The sequence below is a fragment of the Ornithorhynchus anatinus genome, chromosome 2 (genome assembly GCF_004115215.2).
Source record: "Ornithorhynchus anatinus isolate Pmale09 chromosome 2, mOrnAna1.pri.v4, whole genome shotgun sequence".
In the NCBI taxonomy this organism is placed as follows: Eukaryota; Metazoa; Chordata; class Mammalia; order Monotremata; family Ornithorhynchidae; genus Ornithorhynchus; species Ornithorhynchus anatinus.
The window spans coordinates 48,724,451-48,736,927 of NC_041729.1; positions in this window are offsets into that span (position 1 = coordinate 48,724,451).

Sequence of the window (12,477 nt, forward strand, 5' to 3'; positions counted from 1 at the left end):
AAAGGAGGGTGTGATAAGCCAGCCCAGGACCGCGGGAGAAGCGGAGAGGAGGGGAGATTGGGACTTTAATGACAAAACTTTGACCGGGGGCATCCCACCTAGTGAGCCGGGACTGTTGGGATGTGAAAAAGATACACAGCAGAGATGGGGGGAAAGGGGTCTCCAACGGAATTGAGCGTATGATTGCTTCAAGCAGAGAATACGAGAGGGAAGGGAAGGAAGATTGGCTTTCCTCTCTCTTATTCCAGAGAGGACACGGAGGTTCGGATGGGAAACTTCAGATGGGAAAGTCAGACTTTTTTTAATGGAATTAAAGCTCTTATTAGGTGTCAAGCATTATTCTAAGCACTGGGGTAGATACAAATTAATAGTGATAATAATAATGTTGGTAGTTGTTAAGCGCTTACTGTGTGCAGAGCACTGTTCTGAGCGCTGGGGTAGATTCAGCGTAAGCGGGTTGTCCCACGTGAGGCTCACAGTTAATCCCCATTTTACAGACGAGGTAACTGAGGCACAGAGAAGTGAAGTGACTCGCCCACAGTCACACAGCTGACAAGTGGCAGAGCTGGGATAATACTTAATAGTGCTAATAAAGTAGTGCCCTAATTAAATCAGGCCCATGGGATTGACTAGGATAAGGATGCCGTGATCTAGGACAGGGTCATTTGTATTGATGTCTGTCTCCCCCCTTCTAGATTGTAAGCTCATTGTGGGCAAGTAATGTCACTGTTTATTGCTGGGTTGTACTTTCCCGAGCACTTAGTACAGTGCTTTGCACACAGTAAGCACTCAATAAAAAGATTGAATGAGTGATAATGCATCTCCTATGTGATCTTGTAGAGATGAACTCGAACCCCTTTCAAAACGTGGGGGAATTAACCTGGTAAAAATAATTCACTGCCGTAAGCAAATAGACCCTTAATGAAGGGATGAGGAATATGATGATTAAACCTCTTATTAACACTGATATGCATTGAGTGTTATTTCCAATTGATCCCGACAAACGTCCACGTTCTTTGTTTTTCTGCCTCTACAGGATGAATGACAAGGTCCAGAAGCTGAGAATCATTTGGTTAAGAAATTATTACAAAGTTGAGCAAAAATAAAGTTCCTCCAGGTTGGAGTACAATCAAATCAGGCAACTGCTTGAAATCTACATGGCTTAAAATAATAAAACACCAGAATCCTTACTGGGTTTGTAGTTCCTGCCAAGTAGCCCCCACTGTTCCCAAATCTGCCAGCCAGAAATACATTTCTCCCTTTGAAACGTGCTAAACTGAGATCTGAATTCTTGACTGAGTCAAAATGTTCAGATTGCATGTAAACAATCTTTTTAAAATAGAAACAAGGATCCTTGGAATTCAGCCAGAGATGGACCACCTTTGCAGTGATTTTCAAATAGGCATAATAATGATTTTTTTTTTCCTATGGTATCTGCCAAGGGTTCGCTATGTGTCGATCAAGTTCTAAGCTCTGGAGTAGGTACAGGATAATTAGGTCAAGCACGGTCCCAGTCCCACATGGGGATCACAATCTAATAGGAGAGAGAACAGTGACTTTCCCAAGGTCACACAGTAAGCGACTTGGCAGAGTCAGGATTAGAACCCAGATCCTCTGACTCCCAGCCCCCTGCTCCTTCTCTAGACCGGTCTGTTTCCCTGATTCTATGTCAGTCATCCCTACATACAAAAGAAGCAATTTCTCTCCATCTCTGTCTCTCTCATGTTGGTATTTGTTAAGCGCTTACTATGTGCAGTGCACTGTTCTAAGCGCTGGGGTAGATACAGGGTCATCAGGTTGTCCCGCGTGAGGCTCCCAGTCTTCATCCCCATTTTACAGATGAGGTAACTGAGGCACAGAGAAGTGAAGTGACTCGCCCACAGTCACACAGCTGACAAGTGGCAGAGCGGGGATTCAAACCCGTGACCTCTGACTCCCAAGCCCGTGCTCTTTCCACTGAGCCACGCTGCTTCTCTTAGGTATATATCACACTCAAAAAGGCCCTACTGAATGAAATCCCCCTACCTTTGTGTGGTTTTTATGGCATTTGTTAAGCACAGGGTAGATACAAGATAATCATGCTGGACACAGTCCCTGTCCCACATGGGGCTCACGGTCTTAATCTCCATTTTCCAGAGGAGGTAACTGAGGCACAGAAAAGCTAAACGACTCGCCAAGCAGCAGACAATGGTGGAGTGGGAATAGAATCCAAGGCCTACAGAGTAATATAGATGGAAACTGGCAACTGTGCTACGTAAATTCAACTGCCACATTAATGATCGAAAGACAAAAATAATATTGTAATCTACCCCAGAAGGCCCCCATGGTACAAAATACTGTAAAAAATCACTAGTTCAGGCACTCCTGATTTGGACTTCACAATTATCTACATGGAAATTATTCTGTGCTTATACAAAAAAGGAACCACATCACTGATCCAGAGCTGAATGTTCTCTCTGAATTGGTTACTTGGATAACACATTAGGCCCTCTTGAATTGATCATACGGTGACCTATCCATTCTCCTCACAGAACTCAATCTGCAAAACTCTGTTTCAAGGACCAGTGTCTTAAGGAAGAGAACTGACTGATCTAGACTTTTATTGTTGACAATCTTGCCACGCTTTTTGATGTTGAGTGCTGTTTGTTTGTTTTGTTTTATGACATTTGTTGAGGGCTTACTATGTGTCCACCGTGTGTAACAGGAAGCTACAATTAGAACAGAATATGGAGAAACAGATTGGTTTCCCATTAGTAAGGGAGTATGACAAGGATTTATCCTATCGCCTCATCTATTCATCCTTTACACCAAATACCTAATGAGAGAAGCCTGATTGGATGAAGAAAGACAGGGAGTAAAGCTTGGAGGAAGGATTAAAAACAACCCGAGTTATGCTGATGATGCGACCCTACTAGCAGAAAGTGAAGAAGACTTGAAGGGCTTAGTATTAAAAGTTGAGGAACAGAGCAAAAAGATGGGCCTATATTTGAATGTCAAGAAAACACAGATCATAACTGGAAGTTTTAACACATTTGTAGTGGATGGAGAGAAGATTGAAAGAGTTGACCATTTTTCTCTCCGGGGATCGGTAATCAATAAGAAAGGAAATAGCAGCCAAGGAATATGCCAAAAATTAACATTAGGAAGACTAGCTATAAAGAGCCTGGAAAAAGTCATGAAATGTGCGGATGTAAGGATTGCCACAAAAATACAAATTGCCAACTCCATGGCATTTCCAGTGACGGCGTATGGATCCGAAAGCTGGACAGTGAAAAGACGGGATAGAAAGAACATTGATTCTTTCGAAACGTGGTGCTTGGAGAAGGCTTTTGCCAATATCATGAACAGCCCGAAAGACAAACAAATGGATTTTAGAGCAAATTAAACCCACCTGGTGTCTGGAAGGCCAAATGACTCGACTTGGATTAGCATATTTTGCACCCATAATCAAGAGGACTAATTCTCTGGAGAAGACACTAATGCTAGGAAAAGTCCAGGGAAAATGTGGAAGAGGCAGACCGGCAGCTAGATGAATAGGGACCATAACAGTGATAATGGAAGAACCATTAGAAACGTTGTGACGTTCTGGAGAAAGAATATCCATGGAGTTGCTATGAATTGGAAATGACTCAACAGCACTTAATAACAATAATAATGTGTCAACACTATTCTAAGCGCTGGGGTAGATACAAGTCAATTAGGTTGGACACAGTCCCTGTCCCACATGGGGCTCACAGTCTAAATAGGATGGAGAACAGGCGAGATGAGGCACAGAGAAGTTAAGTGATTGCCCAAGGTGACATAGTAAGCTATTGGCAGAGCTGGGATTAGAACCCAGGTCCTCTGACTCCCCGGCCCATCGTCTTTTCACTAGGCCACACTGCTTCTGGGCGTTTCAAAGGCGAAGCTGCTAAACCCGCTCAAGAAAACAGATGTGTCTTCTGTAGTAAGTCCTGGTCTCGTAGCTAAATTGAAGGCTAGATACGCTGCAGCTCTGTAGGCCTTTGCCGTCATAAAAAGCTTGAGGTTCTGGTGTTATCAGACTTGATTAATCTGCTGAAAGCCATGCTGGCTTTCCTTATTTTTTTTTTTTTTTACCATTACATCTATCTGGTGTCACTGAATAGTGTACTGCCTTAACAGCAGAATTTGGGGATAGCCAAAAACTACCCCAAAACAATGTTTGTCAGAGATTAAGAGGAGAGAAGGGGAAACGACTGTAGTACAAAGGAAGGAGGGGCGGGATTAGAAGTGAAGTATGGAGAAGCCAGGAAGGGTGAAATTATAAATCAGAATACTGTACCTGATGCGTTTCCAAATTTCAAACAGTTTTAAAGCCAATTTCTGGGGAAGGGGAGATGTGAATATTTGTAAGAGAGGGAAGAAGAAGGAGAGAACAGAGGCAAAAAGAGAGAAAAAGAAGAAACACAGACTACTTTAGTGGAAGGGGGTCAGAATCCTGCTTTACAAAATTAATCCCTCTGTAATTCAGACGATTTTCTCTTTCAGGTGGGTCACCCCCACATCCCAACGAAAGAATAGTTTTACAGTACTGAAACTAGCATCCCCTACTATTTGTTCAGGCTCAACTAGTAATTAATCTCTCAGTGACATTTATTGACTTCTTACCTTGTGCCGAGAACTGTACAGAGCGCTTGGGAGAGGGCAACGGAGTTAGTAGTCGAGTTCCCTGCCCACAGTGTGCTTTCAGTCTACAGATTTCTTCGTAGCCGGATGGTGGTATCCCAAGAACGGATCGCAGAGGTCCACAGAACCTGGGGTGATAGAAGCAGGGGGTCTCACCACAGCGGGCTCTGAGATCCTGTTCTCATTTATCAATTTAAAACCCAGAGCCTTCTGACCTCTCTGGCACTGTTGAATTTCTTCTCAGATTCCTTGGGCTTTCACTTATTTTGGGGGGAATCAGATAGGAAATGCATGTTTTCCCTCTGAGATCTCCATCTAGGTTTAGAGGTTGTGGGGTTGAGGATTTTAAAGGGAGGGGATGTCAGAAGTGGCCGATTCTCTTAGCCATTTTCCCTCACTTCCCTTTTAATTGACTGGGTTTGTTCAAATGAACATCTCTGCTATGCGAGGGAGATGATGGGTGTATTTTCTGAATATAGAGAAGGGAAGTGGACTCAATTATCCAAACAGGAGGTGTCAGATTGGGTTCTTAATCAATGTATCAGGGCAGGTGAGACTAAATGAAATTATAAGAGCGAAAAGAAAAGCACAGAAATTGTTTTAATTGGCTTGTTCTAATCTTCCTGCTGTGATTTTATCACTAAGTTGGCAGCTTGACTATGGCGGTTGCCAGGCAACCACCTGTGTTCCCACAGCAGTGTCCGTCTGTATTTTTAGGTTTAGATTTGGAGTTTCTTTGCCACTAGGAGCTCAAGGTAGACTATCTCCTCTCTTCATCAGAGTTTGTGCTGTCTAGCTCAGCCTTGCAAATTAACCCTGCCTTATTGGCCCCAGTGCTGGAGGATATTCTTCCTGGCGAAGTCAAAGTTTAATTAAAACTGAAAGTGGCATCAGTCCCGTATTTCCTAACCAGATTAATCATCTCTATATTAATAGAGACTCCGGGAAGAACTGGGGAATGTTTCGCGGCCAGTAGAAATCGGTGTGGGTTTGGAATTTTTTTAAAATTCTACCTCAGAGACTGTTAGATCAGTCAGTGGTATTTAATAATACTAATAATAATAGTGTTGGTATTTGTTAAGCGCTTACAAAGTGCAGAGCACTGTTCTAAGCGCCGGGGGAGATACAGGGGAATCAGGTCGTCCCACGTGAGGCTCACAGTTAATCCCCATTTGACAGATGAGGTCACTGAGGCACAGAGAAGTGAAGTGACCTGCCCACAGTCACGCAGCCAACAAGTGGCAGAACCGGGAGTCGAACCCATGACCTCTGACCCCGAAGCCCAGGCTCTTTCCGCTAAGCCGCGCCGCTGGGTGGAGAGCACTGTCTCGAGCACTTGGAAGAGTACGATACAACGAGGTTGGATCTTGGAGCAAATCAATTGCAAATTTGGTAGGATTATCACGTCAAACCATCACGTCAGACTATTCTTGCAGGTGAGCTGATCGGAAAGCAGTACGGTCTAGTGGATGGAGCAGAGCCTGCGAGTCTAAAGTCAGGAGTCAGTGGTGTTTATTAAGCGCCTACTATGCGCAAGAGTCAGAAGGACCTGATTATCAATCCCGGCTCTGCCACTTGTCTCCTGTGTGATCCTGGGCAAGTCACTTAACTTGCCCCTTCTAGACTGTGAGCCCGTTGTGGGGCAGGATTGTCCTTGTCTGTTGCCGAATTGTACTTTTCAAGCGCTTAGTACACTGCTCTGCACACAGTAAGCGCTCAATAAATACAAGTGAATGAATAAATGAACTTCTCTGTGCCACAGTTACCTCACCTGTAAAATGGGGATTAAGACTGTGAGCCCCACGTGGGACACGGACTGTGTGACTGGGTCTTAGCTTGTTCTAAGCACCCGAGCGCTTAGTACAATGTCTGGCACGTAGTAAGCACTTCACAAACGCCCTTAAAAAAATTGCGCAGAGATACATTCGGAGACGTAGTGCACCTCGAAACACCTGTGAATCACTGGTCCCGTAAAAGCTGTGCTTTTCAGCATGTTTCTGGATAACAACAAGCCCGAACGTTAAGGGAAAGGTTACGCCTCGGGAGCCAGAATTCCTGGTTTCTAATCCAGATTCCCCAAGCAGAGGCGAAAGTTTCTGATAGAAGGAACACCTATAATATCGAACAGAATAGACAGACACTGCAGGAATCACGAAAAAAAGCTGGCCGTCATGAGCGGCCAGAGCCACAGCACCTTCCGGGGCAACCACCCGCAATCTGGTGTCCCGGTACAGTGCTCTGCACACGGTAAGCGCTCAATAAATACAATTGAATTCAACTGAGTGAATGTCCTAGAGCATAGAAGGCATCAATCCCAACTCTGCCACTTGTCAGCTGCGGGACTGTGGGCGAGTCACTTCACTTCTCTGGGCCTCAGTTCCCTCATCTGGAAAATGGGGATTAACTGTGAGCCTCCCGGGGGACAACCCGATTCCCCTGGATCTACCCCAGCGCTTAGAACGGTGCTCGGCACATAGGAAGCGCTCAACAAATACCAACTTTATTATAGAGAAGCAGCGTGGCTCAGTGGAAAGAGCACGGGTTTGGGAGTCAGAGGTCATGAGTTCGACTCCGGGCTCTGCCACTTGTCAGCTGCGGGACTGCGGACGAGTCACTTCACTTCTCTGGGCCTCAGTTCCCTCATCTGGAAAATGGGGATTAACTGTGAGCCTCCCGGGGGACAACCCGATTCCCCTGCATCTCCCCCAGCGCTTAGAACGGTGCTCGGCACATAGGAAGCGCTTAACGAATACCAACATTATTATTATTATTATCAAGACCTGCTACAGTCACTTCGGTCATGAAACAGTCCTACACATAAAATTTCTTCATACGCACATTGTTTTATCCCGCACCCCTGTCCACCCACTCGTTAATGGCACGGTGTGCCCCGGCGGCAACTGGAGAGTACCGAAACACTGTGACAAGCACTATCACCCTTGCAAATTCCTGCCTCAGGATCTCAGTCCTGAAGCCTTAGGATCCACCCTTCTTAATAGGAAACTGCACCATCACGTATGGCAAAGTTCTATAATCATCGGCCACCTCTGAGGCTCCATAAATACTTCCCAAACTGGACGACTGACCAAGTTTACAATTTCGGTGTCCTCTCCATTAAGTAGAGTCTCCCTCTCTAGAATACAAGCTCCTTGAGGAAAGGGACGTGTCTCTTCTTTTGTACTCTCCCAAGCGCTTAGTGAAGCAGCGTGGCTCGACGGAGAGAGCCCGGGCTTGGGAGTCGGAGGTCATGGGTTCGAATCCCGGCTCCGCCACCTGTCAGCTGTGTGACTGTGGGCGAGTCACCTCACTTCTCTGTGCCTCAGTTCCCTCATCTGGCAAATGGGGATTAAGACTGTGAGCCTCACTTGAGACAACCTGATGACCCTGTATCTACCCCAGCGCTTAGAACAGTGCTCTGCCCGTAGTAAGCGCTTAACAAATACCAACATTATTATCATTATTATTACTCTGCACATAGTGAGTGCTCAATAAATACGATTGACCGACTGACAGTAAGTGTAAGATCTCCTGCGTTTTTGCATAAACTCCCCGTTAATCTAATTGTTGAACAGACTTCCAGCTCACCACCCAACCGGTGAGTTCCCTCTCTCTACTTGTGTCCCTTCCTCTGCTTTCAAGTGGATAAATTCTACGGTGTGTTCTTCCTAAGAACAGTGATGGGAAACCTATGGGTAGGACAGGATTTGGGTGGGAAGAGAAGGAGTTCTGTTTGGGACTTGCGAAGTTTGAGGTGAAGGGAGGCCATCCAGGTAGAGATGTCTTGAAGGCAGGAGGAAATGTGAGACTGCCTAGAGGGAGAGAGATGAAGATTAGAGGTGATAGTTGGAGCCATGGAAACCAATGAGTTAAAATGATTGCCTCTAACTGTATTCACCAAATACTTAGGGTACTCCATGAGGAGGGGTCTGTCAAGTTGGAGTTGTAATAATAATGATAATAAGGTTGGTATTTGTTAAGCGCTTACTATGTGCCGAGCACTGTTCTAAGCGCTGGGGTAGATACAGGGTCATCAGGTTGTCCCACGTGAGGCTCACGGTCTCAATCCCCGTTTTACAGATGAGGTCACTGAGGCCCAGAGAAGTGAAGTGACTTGCCCACGGTCACACAGCCGACAAGTGGCAGAGCCGGGATTCGAACCCATGACCTCTGACTCCTAAGCCCGCGCTCTTTCCACGGAGCCACGCCGGTGGCCTGCCTGACTTGTCCAGTAGCCAGTGGGTGGAAATAATGCTAATGATAATTATGGTGTCTGTTAAGCGCTTACTATGTGCCAGGCACTGTTCTAAGCTCTGGGGTGGATACAAGCAAAGCGATTTGGACACACTCCACGTCCCAAGTGGGGCTCACAGTCTCAATCCACATTTTACAGAAGAGGTAACTGAGGCACAGAGAAGCAAAGTGACTTGACCAAGCCCTGCTTGTGAATCCAGCTGTGTTTAACTTGTCCTAAAGTCCAGATCTGAGGATGTGATGGAAACTGAAATCTGGAGTCAGGAACGTTCCCCATCCACCAGGAAACTATGACAAGTCAACAGACCACAGGTATCATCAAAATCCTCTGGAAAGAGCCACCGGGAAACTCCACTGGCCGGCCCGCTTTTGAGACGCAAGAAGCGGGGCAGGTGACGAGACATCATTTCGCATAGCGCAGCCAATCAGACTGAGGAAAACTGAGATTACAGACCATCTGAGGATCAGGAAAGATTTTCATTGCAACTAAATTAATCCTGTCACCAAACTTTGCTAGCCAGGGTGTGTTGGATGGTACACAGGTAGAAAATGGAGTAAAGAATGAAATCGAGATGGGTAGCACGGCTCTTGAGAAACTGAGAACTGGACAACAACAGGAAATCAGCGTTCCTATTATATTGAAAGTGGTGCCAAACCTTTTCTAGAAGTCCTGGACTCACTGCACCCGACGCGTTTGCTTTCTTGAGGAGTTCCGTCAAGCAAACCCTAAAGGCTTTATTTCGCATCAGACGGCAAGAAAGGATAATTAGAAATGATGTCCCTTTACCTGTCCTCCCACTAGACTGGAACTCCCTCCCCCATCATATCAATCATTTGTATTTATTTATTAGTTTTTAACTGTATTTGTTATGATAATAATAACGATGTTGGTATTTGTTAAGCGCTTACTATGTGCAGAGCACTGCTCTAAGCGTTGGGGGCGATACAGGGTGATCAGGTTGTCCCACGTGAGGCTCACGGTTTAATCCCCATTTTACAGATGAGGTAACTGAGGCACAGATGGGTTAAGTGACCCCGCCCAAGGTCACACAGCTGACAAGTGGCAGAGCCGGGAGTCGAACCCATGACCTCTGACTCCGAAGCCCGGGTTCTTTCCACTGAGCCACGTGCCGGGCACTGTACCAGGCACCGGTGTAGATTCAAGGTGAATAGGTCGGACACAGTCCCTGTTCCACATGGGGCTCACGGGCTTAATCCCCATTCATTAGATAAGGTGACTGAGCCACAGAGAAGTAAAGTGACTTGCCCAGGGTCTCACAGAGGACAAGTGGTAGGGCCGGGATTAGAACCCAGGTCCTTTTGACTCCCAGAACCGTTCTCAGTCCTCTAGGTCTGAGTGTTTACTGTGTGCGGGTCACTGTTCTAAGCGCTTGGAAAATACAATATAACAGAGTTGGTAGACATGTTCCTTTCCCACAACGGGCTTACAGTCTGTACGTCAGACCATCACTCTCCCAACTTCAAAGCCTTATTACGGCCACATCTCCTCCAAGAGGCCTTCCCCGATTAAGCTTTCTTTTCTCCAGCTCCCTCTCCCTCCTGCGTTGTCTACGCACTTGGATCCGTGACCTTTGGGCATTTGATATTCACCCCAGCCTCAACCCCAGAGTACTTATGTACATCTTTAAATTTTATGTTATTTATTTATAGCAATGGCTGTCTCCCCGTCTAGACTGTAAGCTCACTGTGGGCAGGGAATGACACAACTCTAACGCTCACTCTGTGACGCGTACTCTCCCAAGGGCTTAGTACAGCGCTCTGCACAGAGTAAGTGCTCAGTGAATGCCATCGATCGATCGACCGATTGATGTCCAGATGTTCGGTATACTAGCACGGAGTCAATTCTCATCCCCTCATAATTGTGTCGGATAAGACATTTTAAAAAGACGAATAATAACAGAAGACCCTAACGACTGCTTCGTGGTAAACCGAAATGGGCCACATGCAAACAGAGAGGACAGACCTGGCGTTTCAGTGACATAGAGAAGCCCAGTTTCAAATAATGTGCCACAGCAGCGGATTTTGGGGAGACAAAGGCAGACAGAACCACTTTGCGTATGATAATCAAGAGAGGAATTGTGCTCTCTAAATGGAAACTAACTCATGACAATTAGAGTGAGAGAAAAGAAAAGAAAACAAAAAAAAGTCAGGGTTATATGGAAGAGGAAGTTGGTTGTGATGGACCATAGGAAAAATGACAATTCATTGAGAATGGAAATTACGGTAAATCACAAAAAGTGTTGTGGGATTCAACTACAGTGAACATTTCCTGTATTTGGAAGCTTAATTACTACAATGGATCCGATCATTTTGAACTAATTTGCCGTAATAAAAAACAAAACAACCTAAAAGAAGCAACATATATATTTGATTAAAAATGAAAATAGACTGGTTGAGCAATTAGTAGAGGACAGAAAAAGACGACTTGGGGTGTATAAAGTATACGTGAAAAGAAAAAAATATAATATTTTAAGGAAACAGTCCAGTTTGGAGCATAAAAGTAATACTCCACGAAACTGAACTCCAACTTCTGCTAAGCACAAGGGTTCAAGCACATTTTATACAACAGGCATACAAATTGGACCAAAATTATCTGACTGTTCAGATCAAACATTGTAAATAAGATCCAGCCAAAGAAATTGATTTTTTGTAAATGATGGGAAATTTGTTTTATTAATTGCTTATTCTAAGGATGGTAATACCGAATAGCACTACAGCATCGTACTTAATCACCTAAAGTACTTTTTTTCAAGGCACAGAAAACTACCTAACGTTATAATAGATAATGGGGCCCATTTTGCCATCACTGAATTTAAGAAATTTGCTTTGGAGTATGACTTCCTATTTACAATAAATACCCAGTTGTAACTATCTCAGTCCAATGGATGATAGAATCAGTACGATTAAGAGAGTATTGTATTTAAAAAAAGGAAGTGATTCAGGAAAGGCTCCTCCCGTGGCATTATTAAATCACACAGCCATTCCTTTGGCAACAGGATGCTTGGCAAATAATTATTTGCGGGTGGAAAGTCAGATTGGAGTTTCAAGGAATTTGGAAAAGAAATCAGTGAGAAAGAGGGCATCACTAAACGACTGAAAGCAAAAATGCTGTGCATGATCAGCACGGCCTAGGCTGAAAAGGAATGATAAAGTTTGATCGTTCAGCTGAAAATATTAGACAGATTTTGTGGGCAAAACGTAGCATTCACTCAATCATTCATATTTACTGAGTGTTTACTGCATGCAGAGCACTGCACTAAGCACTTGGGAGAGTACGATGTAACAAAAGCCGATACAATCCTTGCCCAAGACGAGTTTACGGTCTAGAGATAGGCTCACAGTCTAGTAGCCAACACTATAGGTACCGCATTGGCCTTTTCAGCTGTGCAAACTCTCACAGGTGAATTTCTGTCCGTGGAATCTTCGTAAAGAACAACTATATATTAAGAGGGCAGAGGTGCATTATTGGGAGGGGGCCGAGAAGAAAAAGGAAACATTTACAACTGCTGCTAACTGGGAAGAGTGAAATAATAGTCGTGGAAAACAAAACTGGGGGAA